The 22,181-nt window shown below is 36.2% G+C and overlaps 1 protein-coding gene across 8 annotated transcripts in view; it reads left to right on the top strand.

Moving 5' to 3' along the window:
• Positions 1 to 22,181, top strand: part of mub (poly(rC)-binding protein mub) — a 221,409-nt gene that overhangs the window by 154,772 nt on the left and 44,456 nt on the right. For 7 of the 8 annotated variants that reach the window (XM_069502227.1, XM_069502228.1, XM_069502229.1 and 4 more), the window contains exon 3: positions 874 to 925. The exons of the other annotated variant lie outside the window; for it this stretch is intronic. The gene's annotated coding sequence lies outside the window, so the exon portion shown is untranslated. The remainder of the gene's footprint in view (positions 1 to 873; positions 926 to 22,181) is intronic. 8 annotated transcript variants of the gene reach the window in all.

Raw genomic sequence — 22,181 nt, 5'->3', positions numbered from 1 at the left:
ATCCCCTAAGGGTATGAATTTTCAGAAATCCTTTCTTAGAGGATATCTACGTCATAATAGTCAAATTTCAGCCCGATCCGTCCAGTAGTTTGAACTGTGCGTTGATAGATCACCCAGTCAGCTAGTCTGCTAAATATATAAAAGGAAAAGCTACAAATAGAACATCATAATAACGATCGGTAGATCTTTTGTTTAACAAATAGCAAAAAAGATAAAGGACATAGATTAAAATCATAACATCCGCAATACAGCAACAGCTCGTTCAATTAGTAATCCTATTGTCTGATGCTGTTCGATCGGGCTCCTAAGCAAACCACTCTCTGATAAGTGTTTGCCACACACAGTGAGAGATTTCTTCTGTAAATCGTGTTTATTTTTGTGTTCACCTGTGAGGCTTGTTTTTATTGTTGTGCTGATGCCCGCAGCGTAGTCCGCATGGATTAAGGTTTTTCAAAATCCCGTGAGAACTTAGATTTTTCGGAATATAAAGTAGCCTATGTCTTTTATAAAAAACCTCTTTAGAATAGTTAGTAAATCTGAGTATTTGTCATGTTGTCATAAAAATGACAATAAACAGTTATTTAGGTACTTGGATGGATCTCTATGTTTAGGTATGTTTAATGATGGACTATGAGACAGCGCGTGCTAGACCTTCCTTATTTTATAAAAGCTGAAAGTTAAGATTTATTACACCTTTGTTACCTGTTATCTCCCAAAGCCACCATGATCCAAACAAATGTTCCTCCCATCCGCAGAGAAACTTTCAGCTTTTATAAAATAACGAAGGTCTGGCAGGCGCTGGCTCTCTCTATGATAATGCTTATTTGTTTTATTACTGTAATTATAAATTCGGTATTTCTTTCTTTGTTTCAGATAAAATCAACACGGCTTTTGAGAAATAACTTTATGTAGTAAATTTCAAAAGGTAAATAGACAAACTTTAAATCCTATTTTTGGACATAATACTTTATTTATACTGTAGTTTTTAAAAGCGGTGATAGCCTAGTTGGTTTGTCTGTCAATATGCATTGGGTCAGCGTGGCAGACTATGGCATCATTCTCATTCGATTCTGAGAGGCGACCCGTGCTCAGTACAGTGGGCCGGCAATGGGGTGATCATGATGATTATGACTGTATTTTTAAAACACTAATAAGTTCAAATAAATAGTTAAAGTTAAGATAAAGTGAAAAGTTAGAGACGTTCAAAGTTATACTTACCCAGCGAAAGCGATACTTCTTAACTATACCTTAATGTAACTTTGTCACTAAACAACTTAGTTGGACACTTAGCAAACGCCTCATTATTAAATTATGTTCCTTTCCAAGTTTAAAAGACACCTCAGCCAGCTGTTGAAGAGCTTCTCAGAACTAAGAGTTTTTATTGAGAGGTTACATTTGGAATTATTTTTAAAAAATCCAAGGGGGAACAATCATACAATCCAGGATCTTTGTTGTTTAGGCTGGGATTCAAGCTGTTTGACAAGCTAATATGGCTAATTCTATTCTACACACTCTCTAAACTAAAGTAAAATACGATCGGAATATATTCTTCATATCCTTTCTTATGAAAAGATATGAAGGACAGGGACCATTATTGCTCCCTGTGGAAAAGGATAGCATTCAGATTATAACTGTCAATTTAGTTTAGAGATTTAAAGAATTAGGCACATTTTTTCTCATTTTAAAATAAAAGCTGAATCGCACAGGTTTCGCAGAAGTAGACTTCTGATTTACCTATTAAACCTATTTTTTATAAACTTTATTACGCAAAGGTGGTAAATACATACGAGTACAGTATAAAAATGTTATAAGTGAAAATGTTAGAAGGTACAAGTGAATAGGTACAGTACGCGGCAGAAAATAATGTACATCGACCTTTAGAAGGAGATAGCGGATCTGTAGAGCATAGAGAGACCGACAAAACGTCATGTAGGTATGAATGAGTGACATAGACATAGAACCGACGGCCGATGGAGCTGACGTGTTCTGGAGTGGAGAGCGCGTACCGGTAAGCGCAGTGTGGGACGACCCCCCGCCCGCTGGACCGATGACCTGAAGAAGGTGGTGGGGAGCGGATAGATGAGGAAAGCGGAGGACCGTGTTTGGTGGCGCGCTCTTGGAAAGGCCTATGTCCAGCAGTGGACGCAAACAGGCTGATGGATGGATTGGATTGTACATAGACAACGCTGTACAAAGCCGAAATTTCGCCGTACTGTACATACAGACAAATGTAGCTTCTACTTGAAAAAAATAAGAGATATTTTATAAACTTCCTGAACATTATTTTACGGCAAAATAATTAAAATTCGTAATACGGGGTAGGTACGTATGTAGGCTACCTACTACACGTTGAAGATTTTTCATATTCGCAAAACCGCATCCAAAAAGCCTGTGCTATAAAACCGCAGCCTGTTTAATTAGCGTTAAAATAACGAGGTAAGTAAATTACAGAATTGATGAAAGTTTTTTTTAATATCACCACGTCAAATATTTTATACGAGTATATTTTATATTTTGTAACTTGCGGTACATTGTGCCAAACCAATTACGTTACGTACATTGATAAAAACACTAAAACCAATTTCAAGGCGTAGGTACCTAGAACTAATGTTATGTGAAGGGTTTTCATATAGCTTTCCACAAAGTACCAATGCAAGAATGTGAACTCAACAAAAGTATTGCTAAAATATCATAGTTTGTTAGTGGTTCAATGGTGTAAAAAATTGTTTGTGGATTGTTCACTGAACCAAGTGTGGTAATATAGTGAACTTATTAATGGACCAGCTTATCTCCGCGACTTCGTCCGCGTGGACTACACAAATTTCTAACCCCTATTTTACCCCCTTAGGAGCTGAATTTTCAAAAATCCTTCCTTAGCGGACGTCTACATCATAATAGCTATCTGCATGTCTTTCAGCCCGATCCGTCCAGTGGTTTGAACTGTGCGTTGATAGATCAGTCAGTCAATCAGTCAGCTTTTCCTTTCATACATAGACTAGCTGATGGCCGCAACTTCGTACGCGTGGGTTTAGGTTTTAAAATCCGGTGGGAACTCTTTGATTTTCCGGGCTAAAAAGTAGCCTATGCTATGTCACTCTCCAGGTCTTAATCTATACCCATGCAAAAAATCACGTCGATCCGTTGCTCCGTTGCGACGTGATTGAAGGACAAAACAAACCACGGGCTCACTACAGAGCACGGGTCTCCTCTCAGAGTGAGAAGGGGTTTGGCTATAGTCTACCACGCTGGCCATGTGCGGATTGGTAGACTTCACACACCCTTGAGAACTGTATGGAGAACTCTCAGGCATGCAGGTTTCCTCGCGATGTTTTCCTTCACCGTTAAAGCAAGTGATATTTAAGTAATTGAAACGCACATAACTCCATAAAGTTAGAAGTGCGTGCCTTGGATCAAACCCCCGACCTCCGATTAGAAGGCCGACGTCCTAATCAATAGGCTCCTTACCTACCTTACCTTTTCCATAGTAAAATATGATTAACTTGTTTCCTGTTTGACAAAGTTGTTATTTTCACGAGTAGGTATGTATGTCGCTAAACGTTTGTTTTGATCTGCAACGAATACATGTCCATACATATTTTGTTTAGATTGCTCCCAGGCGCCTTATCAGTGTGAAATATAGCCTGCAGGCTGCAACCATTGAATGCAGGATAAAAAATTCTCTAAAAAGTCAGGGAATTAATTTTGAAATAGTTTTGAATCTCTGATTTGTTTTATTAAATGAAATAAAAATTAATGTAGGTACGTACTAAAGATACCATAGACCTAGATAATCGTGTACCTCCTTGGATATTCTGTTGAAACGACAGAAAACGAACGAACCACCTCTCTAATTAGTTTCGTGTTTTTACGCGGTAACTTCGTTAAATACCGCTAAAGCCGTAGATCCACTGCGCTTTTTGGTGGTGAAATAGCAAAGTGAAATAAAAAAGTGCTTTTAGTTTATTTTTTCAACGTCAAAAGATTCCATGTAAATGGATGTTTTGATTCGGAGTTCATATTATAATATCGTTACTCATCCAAATATTTTTATTTTTATACAAGTGTAAAAGTTTTTAATCATAAATGAAAGTGACATAGCCGTACTAAGCTCATTTTTAGGGTTCCGTACCCAAAGGGTAAAACCGGACCCTATTACTAAGACCATCCGTCGGTCTATCCATCTGTCCGTCTGTCTGTCAACAGGCTGTATCTCATGAACCGTGATAGTTAGGCAGTTGAAATTTTCACAAAGGATGTAATTCTGTTGCCGCTATAACAAATATTAAAAAACAGAATAAAATAAATATTTAGGGGGGCTCCGACAGAGGTAACAATCGTGATTTTTTGGTCGTTTTTATAAATAACTAGATGATGCCTGCGCGACGTCGTCCGCGTGGATATTTGTTTTGAAAAATCCCGTGAGAATTCTTTGGTTTTCCGGAATCAAAAGTAGCCTATGTCCTTCCCCGGGATACAAGCTATCTCTGTGCCAAAAAATTCTCCGTGCGCGAGTCCGACTCGCCCTTGGCTGGTTTTTTTTACATATATTTTTCTTTTAAAATTCAGATACAAGTTAGCCCTTGAAAGCAATCTCACCTGATGGTAAGTGATGATGCAGTCTAAGATGATAGCGGGCTAACCTGGAAGTGGTATGGCAGTTTTTATTAAACCCATACCCCTTTGGTTTCTACACGGCATCGTACCGGAACGCTAAATCGCTTGGCGGCACGGCTTTGCCGGTAGGGTGGCTAGCCACGGTCGAAGCCTCCCACCAGACGAATGTTTTAATACATTTATATACATATGTTTTTATACTGTCACTGTCAAAACGTCTTTTTCATCGGTTAAAGATTACCTGACGCTCCTGAAAGATAAAACAATGCAAACAGCCATGTAAAAAAATATTGTGTATATGGATTACAATTACGATTGACTACAATCTCACCCGGTGGTAAGTGATGATGCAGTCTACGATGGAAGCGGGCTAATTGAAGGCGTGTGGCTATAGTTTTATCCCATATCGGTTTCTCTTTTTACTTGGTATCGCACCGGAACGCACTAAATTGCTTGGCGGCACGGCTTTTCCGGTATTTCTTCACTACATTTCATTACCTATCTTAAATTCTTCAATCTATTTTCGTGATTTACAAAATCAGTGTCCCACATTCCGATGTATCGAGATTCGAGCTCGATTCGCACCCGAGGGACTGTTTCATTACTTTTATCAAATTTAGCAGAAAATCAAATCTTTCAACGAGATTATCCCAGCATCCGCGTCAACGACATACCGATGAGCTCGCGCCTCACATAATACTATTTTTATTTTATCGTATATTTCGCCCTAAATAAAACATTTAAAAGGTATACGATACACATGATTACTGGTGAACTGTTTATTTTAGAAGGCAAACTTATAAAATACTCGTTTTATTTATAAAGATGATTTCCGTGAATTCGTCCTAATGGATTTATGTTTTTTTAAATCCCGAGGATCATTGATTTTTGGGCTAAAGTACCTATGTCGTATGTCCGCCTCCAGGATTCAAGCTATCTCTATACCAAATAACCCGCTATTTCATCCACGTGGATTTAAGTTTTTTATGAATCCCGGGACAACTCTTTGATTTTCGATTTTCTTTCTTTACTAATCGAGACCAATAGTAGCCTAGGTCTTCCCCGGAATACAAGCTATCTCTCCATCAATTAATTTCGTCAAAATCAACCGATTTTGCCGAAATTAATTCAACTGAATGGATAGACCGTAAGTAGCTAGCAAACAGACAAATACATTTTCGTATCTATATATAACTTAGGCATCACTGTTAAATTATTTTGTTTTATTCATTTCATAATAATTATCAAAAGCCAGTAAGTAGTTTCAGTGACAGAAAATTAAATGACACGCTTCTGTGAAAGCTTTAACTCAATAACCAATTATTATCCATAATAACCTACTACTCAGTATAAATTTGCAGAGAGTACCTATTACTGCAAATTGATACTAAAACCAGCTACATAGTTGCTTTCTACCATAATGCCAGGTATAACAACGAAAAATCTGTTTTTTTTATTAAGAATATTAGCCATGTTAAATGACTAATATTCCCCTTTCCTCTCCAACTAAGCGTAAAGCTTGTGCTAGGAGTAGGTACGACAATAGTGCAACGGGCGGGGTTTGAACCGTCGACCTTTCGGTTTTCAGTCCACTCCTTTTACCGGTTGAGCTATTGAGGCTCTAAGTTTTCTCTACTATCTACACTCAACTATCAGAATAAGAGGAACCACTAAAATCATTTGCATATTATGTTGGTACTACAAATAAAGATAACAAAAACAACTGCCTACCAATAGAAACGCTGTGTACAGGCATGAAGGAAACTTCAAATTGCTTGTAAGCAATTTTTACCATTAAACTTATTTTCTCACTGCAAATTGATAGTAAAAGCCTTAGTTAGTTGCTTTTAAATAATAAGGACTGATACTCCTCTACGTAAACATTTACTCAATAATTGCACGTCCAGAAGAGTTGACGTCTCCAGAATAAATATTCTATCCCCTAGTGGAATGTACAGACGGCAGCGTAACCGGTTTCGTTTATACCAATATAGTCTTTATTTGTATAATGTCAAAGTGGACAAGTTAAAAGGTTCTTGTTGGTGATTGTACCAGATACCTAACGCTCGGAGCATCTCTTTATTGGACGAAATTATGCCTCGTTGCTTTGTTTACGCATAACTTGGAGATACTTTGGTAGAGGGAGAGAGTCTTTTGTTAGAAAATCATTTAAGTATAGGTAACTTTAAGAACTAACAAATTGTACAGACTAAACCTTCCTCGTCAAAATGTTTTAATCATTGGTTTAATTAATGGTAGGTAACCGCATTGAATTGATGTAAAGCAATAATTATTATGTTTATGTTTGAATTTATGTTTACTTTTTTTTTGTTTTTTTTTCTTTCCTATAAGCTGTTAGTTCTAAATTCTTTCGCTCGACTTATCCGTTTAAATTTGCATGCTGCCGCCTCTAATCTGAATTATATAATAACTTAGCACCTAGGATTTGAATAATGTAATTTTTAGGGTTCCGTACCTCAAAAGGAAAAACGGAACCCTTACAGGATTACTTTGTTGTCTGTCTGTCTGTCTGTCAAGAAACCTACAGGGTACTTCCCGTTGATCTAGAATCATGAAATATGGGCAGGTAGGTAGATCTTATAGCTGACATTTGGGGAAAAATCTGAAAACCGTAAATTTAGGGTTAGATCACACAAAAAAATTAAATTGTGGTCATGAACTAATAATTCTTATTTTCAATTTTCGAAGTAAGATAACTATATCAAAAAATGGGTATCATATAAAAGGTCTTCACCTGTGCATTCAACATAAAAAACATAAACAGCTTTTTATTTATTTTTATGCATCATAGTTTTTGAATTATCGTGCAAAATACGACTGTACTACGGAACCCTCAGTGCGCGAGTCTGACTCGCACTTGGCCGGTTTTTTTTGAATGATTCTGTTTGTGGTTCAAAAAAAATAAAAATAAAAATTGAAAACCACTAAGAAGTTTTTAAGTTATACAGTTATAAGTTATAAACGAATAAATACAATGCGGATTGTGATTTAGTTTTATACAATATTTGCTATAAGTCCCGCAAAGTGCTAGTGCGCGTGGCCACCATTTTAGTGACGTCAGCACTAGACTGAAGTTTCGAGCTGATGGTATATTTTTACTAAAATATACGTCAAATAACGTCAAAATGGCGTCATTTCGATGCTCATGAGACATGGTTCCAGCGCAATAGCAATTTCCGGGACTACCTACTTATACTATTATAAATTATGTATGTTAAGTATGTTGGTTTATCCTTCCATCACGCCACAACGGAGCACCGGATCCACGTCATTTTTGGCATGGATATGTTTAAAAATCTAGAAAGTGACATATGCTTCTTTTATCCCAGAAATCAAAGTGTCCCCATGGATTTTATTATAACCCAAATTCACGCGGATGAAACGGCGGGCATCATCTCGTAGGTACTACAGTACAAGGGAAAAGAAGCAGAGATGCACTTCAGTATTTGCCGTTCAGTATACCTATATGCCTGAAATATTTTACTAGTAAGTATGTGATTACTTTACAAATAGTTTCCTAACTGTATCGTACCAAAATACTGAGGACGTTTTTAGTAAATGGATTGCGGATACAAATATTTTGGAGTGCCTGACAAAACGAGTTAAAAGTTAAAGCCGGTCAAGTGATCTACGAGTAAAGAAACTTTTCGCTTGGGCCGTGGCCTGTGGCGGTCAAACAAACTCTGAACTTTATGCAATCTGCTTCAGTTAAAATTTTTATAGGATTCGCAACAATTGGGATTTCCAACAAATTCAAGATTTAATTTATTTAATACAGAATGACGGCCTTGACAATTATCTTAGCACGACTGGAAACGTAGACAAAACAGTATGATTATGTTGCGTTGCGTGAATTTGGGTTTTTTTTTAAATCCCGTGGGAACTCTTTAATTATCCGGGATAAAAATAGATAGCCTATGTTCTTCCCCGGCATGTAAGCTAGCTCTGTACAAAAATTCATCAAAATCGATTAAACGGTTGAGCCGTGAAAGCTAGCATACAGACAGACAGACACACTTTGTAATGAAATTATTATGTCTGTTAAAAATACCTACTGGATACTCGCAAATATTTCAAAACTTTTTTTTTTTGTAACATAATGAGTGTACTTTTCCAAACTTCACGCAGATATCTAAAGCTGAAGGCAACATAAGTTACCTACACAATTTAATTAGTAGCCACTTCATTTAGCATAAATCTCGTTTTAAAATAGCAACAGTTATGAAAAATCCGCAACTTTGCTAGGCTTCTAAATTACCCCATTTTGTCGGTATCAAATAAAATTGGTTTTCCATCGCGAGCTCCATCGCTTCATGTTTATTTATTAGATCCTAAACGATGTTTAGTAATATCCTGGGCTTATGGATTTGCATTACAATCACCCGTGAAATTACGTTTTATTAAATCCAAACTTAAGTGGATAACTTATAAAATCTGATGTTCTTTTTTAGCCAGTTTGGCCGAGAATTTTGTTAAAATGTTTATCTGCACTTAAAGAAAACTTCGATATTTAAATCCATCCATACTAATATTATAAATGCGAAACTGTGTCTGTCTGTCTGCTAGCTTTTCACGCCTCAACTGTTCAACTGATTTTGACGAAATTTGGTACAGAGATAGCTTGCATCCCGGGGAAGGACATAGGCTACTTTTTATCCTTGAAAATTAAAGATTTCCTACAGCATTTTCAAAAACCTATATCCACGCGGACGAAGTCGCGGGCATCATCTAGTTTTCTAATAAATACTAAAAATAAAATTGCGAAACCGGTGTGGCGGCAAAATTTGTACCCATATCTTTCTGGTATCGCGCCTTAAGAATGTCTTGGCCAGGCTGTTCGATCACGTCTTGTTCACTTATTTGACTAAAAGACGGACAATGTCGTGCACAAAGGACAATAAGTACTTATTTCTACTGGAATTTTCTTTCAGCAGCTAGAAAAACTGAGGAAAACTTAATTTTGATAATGCTGAAAAATATAAAAACCCTAAACCCACGTGGACAAAGTTGTGGCTTATAAATATCCTACTACAATATTATAATTTGCAACAACTAACTTCTTACAGTGTCTCTATAGAGTCTATAGAAACTAGTATTTCTATTGGATGCCTTATCTCAAATCCTTCGTATGCCACTGAACAAACTCAATAATACTATTTTATCGGCGCATCATCTTCACAACGCTGACAAGTGTCTCCGTGATTGGTCGTTGTACATACCTTTCTGAGGGCGTTGAGGGCCTTTCTAGATGATTTCTAAAGGCTTCCTGTCCCCATTCGATACTGGTACTGTATCAAGCATCAGACCAACTGTCAGAGAGCTAGCCTTTATTCGTAAGCACGTGCATCATTTAACTTACCTCCCTATTTGTACACGCATCTTACCTTGATTGTATGAATAATTTTTTAAGACGTCAAACGCGAAAATTAATTTTGAATAAGTTTCACCGTAGAAATCGGTTTTATTTTCGTCCGTGTGAATTAAGGTTTTTAAAAATTCTCGGGATAAAAAGTAGCCCTCTCTACAGCTCTTTAACTATATCCATGCAAAAACCACTCCGTTGTCGCGTAATTAACGGACAAACCAGCAAACAAACACACTTTCGCATTTTATAATGTGGATAGTGATAGGTATATTCGCGTACAAATTATTTTGTTGTTAATAGATTTTTATTACAGCTACCTACATTTTTTAATGGTTCCCATGTTATAAAATATATTATACTAGCCTATTTCCGCGACTTCGTCTGCGTGGACCACACAAATTTCAAACCCCTATTTTACCCACTTAGGGAATGTTTTTTCAAAAATCCTTTCTTAGCGGATGTCTACGTCATAATAGCTACGAGTATCTGCATGCCAAACTTCAGCCCGTACCGTCCGGTAGTTTGAACTGTGCGTTGATAGATCAGTCAGAAAATTTTTATTTTTATATATTTAGATTTTAAACAGGTTATTAGTAATTAGGGCATTCTGAACCAGTGGTAGAGTACACGTAACGATTCAAAAGCACTTGTACAAGTTTATTTAAACAAAAAGTCTTTCTATTTCATGTGATTAAAAAATTGCAACATTCTTATTTACTATTTGTACCATTGATGTCGCACATTGTTGCAATAATTCAATACAATAGTAATAAGGCACTCCATGTACCACTTTTTATCGGAAATCCTTAACAATATCGACGAGCATCTCTCTGTGGGAGTCCTTTATGTTGAACAAGGCTACCTTGATATTTATCCCGTGCTACCTATCCTACTGCCGCAAGTCTATATAAAGACGGCTTTAAAAGGCTTCCTTTCTCCATTCGATAACTTACAAACCTAGATGTCAACTATAAAAGCTGACAGGGCGATTATTATTTTGTTTGTTACTGTAGTCAAAATTTTCTTCAACAAGTTTCAACGGTTATTTTTGATGCCTTCATATTATAAAATTTTCTATTGAAAATTGAAGTTTTGTATGGAAATAAATAAACTCTGCTTTATACATTCTATCATAATAGTGCCTATCGACAAAGATGTATGGGGACTGGCACAGGACAAATAACAATTATCGCAACAGTCCCACGTGTTGTAATAGAGATAGCGACATTATCTCTACACCCAAGTGTCAAAATGGGACATCATCTCCCCATCAAGTGACAAAATGGGACATCATCTTCACAACCAAGTGTCAAAGATGGACTTAAACTCATACAAACTATAATTTTAACTTGAGTCAATTTTATTTATTTATTGTAAACTTGAACACGTTAACAATTTTTTTTAAAAAGAATATGTTAAATGTCATGTTAAATGACTAATATTCCCCTTTCCTCTCCAACTAAGCGTCAGGCTTGTGCTAGGAGTAGGTACGACAATAGTGCAACGGGCGGGGTTTGAACCGTCGATCTTTTGGTTTTCAGTCCTTTACCCGTTGAGCCATTGAGGCTCTTAGACACTGCCTGACATTTGGCTGGGTTTTAGAACATTTCATACGCAAAGGACTAAACTGATAGACGACTGGGCTCAAGACTCACAAGTCATGTCCCGCGTGAAATTATTGTTTTAGCATCATGCTAAGGCTGCTGTTGTAACTTGTATGTTATTCCCTTTTTATGGTATACGTAGACTAAAGCATTTTGCGTAACAGGAAGACCATTACACGGTTACGGTATAGTGGTGTTACTGTGAAAATCATGATGAAGCAAAGTTAAATATAAGTATAGTCCGTAAAAAATGAGAACTCACTCGCCATTTTAACACTATGTGTTAAATGTCATGTCCAAAGTTTGGTTCACCTATAAAATAAGGATTAAAATTCTACTTTTGACATGACGGTCTGTTGACACATAAAGTTGTAAATGTCGAGTGAGATCTTATTTTGTACGAATTATACTGCATACATTTTGTGAACTCACTCGCCCTATTTGCTCTATTTAAAGGTACACTTACAAAATGAACCGTACTTTTGACATGACAGTTAACAAGTAGAGCAAATATGGCGAGTGAGTTCTCAAAATGTATCCATTATAGCCAAATTTTATGATGACAAAACTTTTCTCATTGCACATTTTGAATGAAGATGTTGGTAATTATAAAAGTTAAGCAAACAATCCCAACAATGAAGCACCAGAGAAGCAAGCGCCTCTTGACCTCCCAATATTTTAATTCATTATTTTGTACTACACGAAAACTATAACAATGATTTACCTAAAGATTTTTATTGAATAAGGCTATTTTACTAGGTTAGATTTAGCACTTTACTTTGACTGCTTTCAACTCTAAGTATCTATAAATATAAATGACCAATATTAGGTAATAATATTTAAATTAACCCTAAAATTATCAAACTCTACATATAATGTTGATAACGGGTATATAAAACCAACGGGTTACAGTTAACGGGTAAATGGTCTCAATTAAATCGTGATAATATGTACCCGGTTTCTACATTAAAATATGTCGTTAAACCACGAAATGAGCTTAAAATTATTAGTTTATCAAAATCTAAGTTGCTTAAAATGGTACTGATTTTGGTCTATTGAAAATTATAACCCTTTATCAATAGTCTACTTACAAAATACAGGCACGTTGCACGGGTACCTACATAACATCTTTAAAATTCTGTTTAACTAAAATTAACATACTTATTTTTATTAAATTCTCAAAAGTTAAGACTCGGTAGATGTTTCTCCAAATATTTTTATATTAAACGAAGACATCAAGCACAAAGTGACATACTTAATACATTGCAGTCATGTCCCAGAATGTGAGGTAGTTTCATATGACGTGTTTCGCGGTGTAATGCCTTGCTATCGTGAATGTTTTGATGAACATTTTAGATATTGCACTGAATATTTTTGTTACAAGTAATGTTTATTATGTTGCTGCAATTGTTTATTTCCAAATATTTAACATTTTATAGTAGCGTATTTTTTTATAAGTATTTACCTACTTGTTGTTTTTTATTATTATTAGGTTATTTGAGCATTTGTACACGATAGATTTTTAAACCGTCTAAAAGAAAGCTAGCCTATCCTATTTATAGGGTAGCTTAACTTATAAATGACCAGTTTATAGTCTAGTCAATTTAGCTAAAAATAGGGGTAAGGTTATATTAATGCGCATAGAGCTGAAAATTTATACGAATGTTCGGAACACCATTATAAATGAAATGTGAAAAGTTCTCATCGATCCAACATTTGCAAAAAAAGATATTCAATGTCAAAGTTCACAAATATGGGTTTTTTGCGTTTTTGGCCAAACGGTAGGTAAATTTGATAATAAATTCTAAAACACATAAAACATACAACATCTATAAAATATCTTCACATTTTTTCTCCTAAGATTCACCGTTTCTGAGATACTTAGTTGAAAAAGTCGTTTTCTTCATAATTTGCAAAAGCAACCCGCATTTTAAAATCACTGGAGCTATAATAAAAGTGAAATGATTTTCATATTGGTCTGTTTATCTAGTACAAACAGCTTAGCTCTATGCGAATTAATGTAACAAATGTCTAATTTGACTGGACTATTATGCTATTCGTGTATGTCAATCGTTCCAATATACAGTCTTGAAATTACTAGTTGCTTGTTTGGACCATCGGTGGTTTTGACATATTCGCACAAATCAATATTGTAACAAGCAAGCTTGCAAGTGGTCGCTGTTTCGAACTTACCTGCCGACCGTACAGCTGACTCTGTCAAACTACGGAAAATTAGTTTCTAAATTTTGATGAAAAGTTTAATTGCTCCTTCAGAGCCAATATGCTCCTGCATATGTCAGCTTACAGATTGGCCCAATTTTGGCAAATTAGTTTTGAGAATTTTGAAAGCGTTTTAGTTTAGTATAGGTAGGTACATTATATTTTGGCCAATTCTAGGTATGATCCGATAATGATTCAAACCTTATGATGACCTTTTCACATTTCGATGACGTTGAATAATGAAATTAATTTAAAAATCATCGGCCCTTAGATTTACATACCTATGACTTATGAGCCATAGAGAATGACCATTTTGAAGGATATCAGCCGAATTCTAGAATGAGCGTGTGTATTTCTACACTTGTATAGACAGTCTCACTATGGCTTCACTATTTATTTTTAAACACCCATTGTAAAAAGCATCCATTAGATTGATTGAATTAATAACCTGTGGTTCTAGAAGAGAGCTAAAGAAATGATATTTTTCCTTTGTACAAACGCAGGCATCAAAAAAATCAATTGGATAGTGAATATTTGCTCCATTCCACCAGAGAATAGGAGATCCCTAGTCATAGACGTCGTCAAACAGTCGCTCAACGCTCTTCTCAAATAACGTAATGAAAAAGTCCTGGAACAGGAAAAGTTCATCACTTTTCCAATTAAGCCGGACCCTTACGCCATCAATAACCAAACAAATAGCGGCTACCATTCGTTCGGATTAAACGTGTTCCCAAACTCAACAGTGGCTATTGAAAACGAGCACTCTGTTGAGAGTATTTATTTAACGGCCCCGTGAGATGGCGCAGGGTTGCGGTGAACGATAGCTTATGTTACCAATTTGCATCATTAATTTGCATCATGCGAGTGGTTTAAATAATTGATTTAATATGTAAATCTATGGTTCTCGTTTTGTTCGTACTTTACAAGTAATTAAAATTCATGCATTAGATGTTTGTGTACCAATTGCACGATTACCTACCCACTCGTTATTGTATTGTGGTATTTAGGTAAAGATAACTATTTCTGGTGGTACCTAAGCATAAAGTACCTTTCGTCATGCAATGTACTGCACTGATATATTATTAAAAGAATGCTCCTAAAACATGCATTTTGAGATCTCACTCGTAGCTCTAAATGTCAACTGTAATGACAAAAGTACTATAATTTAGTCGTGAATTTAGTCCTACCGAACTTTTGATTGACAACTGTCAACTCTCACTGTCGACTCATAGAGTTAAAATGGCGAGTGAGATCTCCAAATGTATGCATTATAATATGTTAATTTTCTTTTCACTTTAGCTCATAATAAACTATTGATATGTCGTCCGTATCACGTTTGCCGAATTCACTACCAGGCAAGCCAGTTCCGGACAGCGGAAATAGACCATACCGAACAGCAAAATTGCAGTTAAAATTACCAAGTGTACTCAGCTATACAGCTTTAGTATTAAATATTAAAAGACTTATCAAACAACTCTGCTAATATTATAAATATGAATATTTTTAAATAGAGATAGCGAGCAAAACGAGCAGGCGGGTCACCTGATGTTAAAAGTGATAACCGCCGCCCATGAACATTTGCAGCACCAGAGGAACTGCCGATGCGTTGCCGGCCTTTTAAGAATTTGTTGGTCCGCCCCTTGAATAACCCCATGTTGTACTAACTCCGTTTATAATAACTCTGTTTGTTGGTTTTTCCTTCAATCACGCTGTAACGGACTAAAGGATTGTCATGATTATTTTGCATAGATATAAACTTAGTTAAAGACAAGGAGAGTAACCTGGGCTACTTTTTATCTCGGAAATTCAATGTTCCCAGGGAATTTTCAGAAAACTAATTCAACTTGGATGAAGTTGCGGGCATCATCTTGTATCTACTACATAATATATGAAATACATTTGTGGATACATAATTATAATATGTACTCGCACCTACGATTATATGAGTATTTTGGGTCTGTATCTCAAAATTATTTTAAGACCGAATCTCGTATTTCAAAGACCCACTAAAGGCCCACCGGATTATTATGTTGGCAATAGCACAAAGGGAAATTCCACGAGTCTGCTTCTAAATTGTTCAAGATTCCAAGTAAAATTCAAAGAAACAAAGGGCCAGTTATTGGAATAATACTTAAATTCGATCTACTAGCAAATTAACTATACTGATATTTATGTATTTTATATCAAATTCTAAAGCACCATAATTTATAATAATTAAAATATAACAATATGAAAACAAAATATGCCGCACGCGACGAGACGTTGCTCTACTTTCTGTACCTACTGGGGTGTTTAGATACCTAAATATTTACGAAAGTCTGAGAAGTAGTGGAAGGAAGGACATAATGTTATATCGAGCAGAGACTAGTGCTTAATTTCACCAAGCTAATTAATCATGGTTTAGTTAACATTCTCTCCTTTTTGAAAAACGCGTATGTTATCTGCCAAAAAGGGATAGCAAAACACACACAAGAGATAACTAAACGGGGGTTAAATGCTTGGTGAAATTGCATCAAGTTCTTACAACGTAAACATTCGCCATCGTCATCATCAACCGATAGACCTCCACCGTTGAACATAGGACTCTTGAAGAGACTTACACACCGCACGGTCTTGCGCCGCCTGAATCTAGTGGCTCTCTGCGACTTGTTTGATGTCGTCTGTCGTCTGACCATATTGTGGTGTGTGTGGGGGTCTTCCAACGTGCGCCACTTTCCAGGGTAGTGGAACCTGTTTCGGGAGACAGCATCTGTAGATCCTACAATGGACAGACATCAAGCAGGACGCTTGACACAAGCGATCTCTACAAGAGAGCGTTTAAAAAAAGAATGTCCGAAAAAATTCAAATGCATTGCCAGACACTTGGTGTCATGGCAACTTCCTGCCAGACGCTCTTAAACTTTAAAAACTTTAAGGGCGTCTGGCAGGGGGTTGCCATGACACTAAGTATCTGGGAATGCATGACGTGAGTTCTAATACTATTTCAAAGAAAATATAAAAAACTAGCTGAAGCCACCATGATCCAAACTTCATAGTCGCTGATCGTTCCGCCCTGTGTTGAGTAAAATAAGCAGAGAAACTTCCAGCTTTTATAAAATAAGAAGGCACGCGCTGGCTCTTAGTCCATGGGAATTTTTCACGGTTTTGATTTCGCTTTGTAATAAAGTTAATGTTTCGGGAATGCACGTCCCAAAGACTTGCTTATTTTTAAAGTAAAATCTTTTGTTAGATGTTTAGAAAGTAAAGAGCAGAAAATAAAACACCACTTAACGGTGTTGACATTAAAGGTAGTAGAAAGGGGATCATCCGACCAGCTGTGAGGCTTGTTTGCGAAACAACGAACTGTCCCTTTTCATATGAAATGCTTTATTTACACAAAAATACACGAATATTTTCACAACGGTTCTGAAGCGAGTATATAAAACTAGATAATAATATATTATTATATAAGTAGGTATATGATACTTATCCATTTTATGTTTGAAAGAAAAATATTTTTATAGATCTACAAAACACTAAATATTTTTTTAATAAAAGTAAAAGGAATCATTTGAGATTTAAATAAATGGATAACTTCAAGAGGAGAATAAATACCAAAAGTTGGACATTATCATTAAGGTCCAACATTAGTACCCTTTTTATGCCCCATTATAAATGCGAAAGTGTGTTTGTTTGTTGGTTTGTTGGTTTGTCCTTCAATCACGTCGCAACGGTGCAACGGATTGACGTGATTTTTTGCATGGATATAGATAAAGACCTGGAGAGTGACATAAGCTACTTTTCATCCCGGAAAATCAAAGAGTTCCCACGGGATTTTTGAAAAACCTAATTCCACGCGGACGAAGTCGCGGGCATCAGCTAGTTAATGATAAATTTATGTCCCACTTTTGTTATTCCTCTTGAAATTTCTTACGAGTGGTACCTATATTAAAAGAAGCTTCTGGACTTACTATAAAACATAATATTATAATGTAGATAACGGGAACATGCCACAACTTATTTGATGATTTTGACTTGTCGATTCACCCAGTTACAGTCGTATCACGACGGGATGGGTGACAGCCCTTTCACACGCCGGCGTCCAGTTTTTTGCAGGATCCCGTTTTCTGCAGGATCCCGTTTGATGGCGATTGTGTTTATATGCTAGCGAGCATCCCGCATGCGGGATGCTCGTGTGAACGCTAGCATACAAGGTGAAAGGGCTGTTACGATAAAGTTGAAGTTGAGTTTCCGAGCATATTTCCATGGTGCTTTTTAGATTTCTTTTAAGCTTCTTACTGTAATATGACACAACTAGCTTCTGCCCGCGGCTTCGCCCGCGTGGCCTACAGGAAACAAATGGCATTTTTTTTTCAGAAACAAACATTATAACATCAGGACGCGCACTCTGAACAGCACCGAATAACACATATAACCTTCCAACCCCCATTTCACTCCTTTAGGGGGGGAATTTTCTCATAGTCGTTTCTAAGCTGACACCTAACCTCAAGAAAAAACCTACTTTCCAAATTTCATATCAATAATTAAAACTTTCCCATATAAACTTACATCCCCTATTTTACCACCCTTATGGGCAAAATTTCCAAAAATCCTGAAACACGTATTTCTTCATTTGTGACCGAAAACCCAAATACCAATTTTCATGCAAATAACTTGGAAAATGACCGACTTTCATACAAACTTCCATCCCCCATTTAACCAACTTAGGGGTGGAATTTCGAAAAATCCTTTCTTAGTGGATACCTATTACCTACTCTTCACAAAGAATAGACCCTCCAAATTTCATGTCTTTAGGACCAGCGGTTTAGGCTGTGCGTTGATATCTATGTCAGTCAGTCAGTCAGGACTTTGAATTTTATATATTTAGATAATATTCGCCATAGTAACTTCCGCGTGAAGCGTGCTCAGACAGATGGACCAAAATATAAAATTGTTTTGGGTCTATATTATTATCGATAATAATGCGAAATATACCTACCTATTATTTACAGAAATCATCCAGTTTTATTATAAGTAGGTATCTAGATATCCACTTATTATTCTTTATTTTGCTCTTTATTGATTACTAGATGATGCTCGCGACTTCGTCCGCGTGACTTATGGTTTTTTAAAAACTCCGTGGGAATTTTTAATTTTCCGGGATAAAAAGTAGCCTTCCCTGGGATGTAAGCTAACTTTGTACTAAATTTCATCAAAATCGGTTGGGCTGTGAAAAGCTAGAAGAAAGATAGAAGGACAGACAGACAATCAGACAGAGAGACAGACGCACTTTCGCTGTCTGTCAAAAATACGCTTTGTAAATCCATATAATTTCGAGCGCTGCAGTCATGCATTTTTATTTATATAGATTTACGAAGCTGCACTGCAGCCGCGCTGCTTCCGCGCAACAATTTGAAAGCACCATAAAAGTATGCCTTTTTGCTATAAAAGTTCTCTTTATTGACGTAAAGCACCTGGTGCTACGATCGGAACACAGTACCTTGATGAAAAACCTTTAGAACAATTTCGAATTCCGTACAAAGCCTTTTGCTCACTTTTAATAAAAATGTTCAATGCTTTTTCAGAGCATGTCAGTAGGTAAAGCATTTTAGTATAAGTGAATACATCCCACGATGAGAGAGTAGATACCTACCTACCTACAGGTATACCTACACACTTTGAATCCTAACTAAAAAGCATCAATTCACAATTTACCTACTTTAGGATTGAATTCTTTTATTATTTATCAATGTATCGCTCAATGAAACATTTTTTGGCAATGATACAAAAGACTTCGTTACGATCCTTATCGGGAAAATTCAAGATTCACGGTAAAGATTTGAAAAACCAAAGGGTCGCCCGTAGCTGTACAAAAAAAAAGAGAAGTTGCCTTCAAATGGGTAAAATATTATGTAATTCTAATAATTCTAATCATCACAGAATATGAGGTACATACTTAAAGTAGCGGGAGTAACTAGTAGGTACAAAGTGGATACGAAGAAGTAATTTGAGTTCTGGCAAGATGCCAGAAAATGTAGAATTCATATCTCATAGTGTGTTACAGTTTGTGTTAGGAAATAAGAGCTTTAACCTTTAACCTGCGCAGTGGGTGAGTTTTCAAGCGTTTTTGCTGTACCTATGGTGCCTGTTCCGCCACATGGTTGGTTTTGCTTGGGCGCTGAAGGAATATAATATATATCTACAGTAGGTATAGATACCCAGGCGTCGATACTTCCCCTTTTCCGTTGACCAGAGCTCTTTTCACCTGACATTATACATTAGTACATAGTCCTTTTAGAGTATGACTAAACATTGTGGCTGATTCCGTTGTACACAATCTCTAAACTAAACTAAAATGGCACGTTTAAATCTATTGCTATCCCTTTCATAATTTTGCTCGCGGAAAAGGATAGCACTAGAATTAGACCTGTTAATTTAGTTTAGTTTAGAGATTGTGTACAAGAGAATCGGCCCCATTGTGTATCTATACCTACCTATTGTTAAGTCGGAATTCATCAAACTGAATAGTATGTTGTGCATAAGTTCAAGAAGGCTAAAAGTAAAGTAAAGCGATCTGATCTAGCCAATATTGAGTAAATATACTTTGACCAACTTGTAGATTCTTAATCGGATTTCTTTACCAAGCAAGCGTCACAGGCAGCATTCAGCATTCTGAAGCGGCACAGGGGAAATATGTGGAGACTACAGAAACTGTAAGACATTTCATATCCAATACGATTGATGCCAAATGGGACTGCATTTGCAGAAATTCTATACCTTGAGCATCTTGCAACATAAGGTGACTATATAAATCTATACCTATAAATAAAATTGAAATATTGTTCTTTGTTAAGTCCATCACTTCAGAACGGATGGATTGGTTCGGCTCTTTATTTATTTTAAATTGTTCATAGGTAATAGTCCGAATAAGGTTTTCATAGAAAGAAAAATAAAAAAATCTCTGAAAATTATCAAATTGAATTTACGGGAAAAATATAGTGGTATACAATTTTTCAATCGTAATCTAATTTCGTGGAGTAATTACAAGGGTGTGAAGGGCGTTGAAAATGTGTGTAAATAACACTTTACTTACCTTTCGTAGCAATCACGCCAGTAGGTAGATGAGAGGTCCCCTGTCGAAATAAATTAAGACTTGATTATTTACCACAACAAATTTCTTAATTATTATTAGACAGGTGGCGACAACATTAGTGCTTCGATTATAAATTATATAATACTAGATGTGCCCGCGACTTGGTCCGCTTGGATTAAATTTTTATTAAATACCGTGGGAACTCTTTGATTTTCCGGGATAAAAGTAGCCTATGTCTAAATCTGTACCAAATTTCATGGTTGAACGGTTGAGCTATAAAAAGCTAGCTGACGGACAAACAGACAGACAGACACTCTTTCGCATTTATAATATTAAGTATGGATTTGGAATGAATTCTACAAAAGTATTGGTCTTAACGTCAAATGGTTATACAAAAAAATGAGGTGACTACATTTACTCCTAGTCCAGCAAGAACCCGGATGTAAGAATCAATCCAGCTTAACCTTAGCATAACCTGGTTTATGGATTTTCAAAAACCTTAATCCACGCGGACGAAGTCGCGGGCATCATCTAGTTAATAATAATAAAAAGTTGCAAACATAGGTACCTATTGAATTAACAATATTTTAAATTGCGAAATTCGCTAATGAAACTTACCTATTAGTTTTTAGTGAACTTTATCACACAAGCAACGAGTAAATAGCTGTTAATGAAACTTTGAAAGCTACGTTCACCGATATTGGATTAATCATTTATTAAAGCTTGTATCCATTTTGCGAAATTTGTCGAAAAATCGAAATGAAATTTCCGAAACTACTCGGTCCCTATGCTCGGTCCGCTCGTGTTTCCTTTTGACAGAACCCCATGTCATGATGTCTAAGATCTATGACTCTGTCTATGATCTATAAGTTCTTTATTTTTACAAATTTTTTATTTATTTTTCTTTATATTAAATTAATGATTTTAAGTTTTCTTAAATAAAATTATTACTTTTTTTTTTTTTTTTTTTAATACAATAAAACTTAAAGCTAGCCTTATCTAATTACTATATAAATCATGACCGCGTGGAATGGTGCCAAGAATACTGGCTGCATTTCCGCGCTGGACAGCCAGGCTGATCCGCTGCGCAAAAAATGAGCCAGCCCTTCTGTCACCAGTTGAGGCTATTAATTATTACTTGAAAATCACATGAGAAACCGAAAATGACCGTAGTGGACTATGGCCTAAGCCTTTCTCATTCTAGGAGGAGAGCCGTCAGTAGTGGGCTGGCTTGTGTTGATTTTGATCCAGGTCTTGTATTATTTCGGCCTCATAGAATACAGAA

Source organism: Maniola hyperantus, chromosome 12 (genome assembly GCF_902806685.2).
Source record: "Maniola hyperantus chromosome 12, iAphHyp1.2, whole genome shotgun sequence".
Taxonomy (NCBI): domain Eukaryota; kingdom Metazoa; phylum Arthropoda; class Insecta; order Lepidoptera; family Nymphalidae; genus Maniola; species Maniola hyperantus.
Note: the sequence above shows the minus strand (reverse complement) of the source record. Positions and strands in the feature narration are given on the sequence as shown.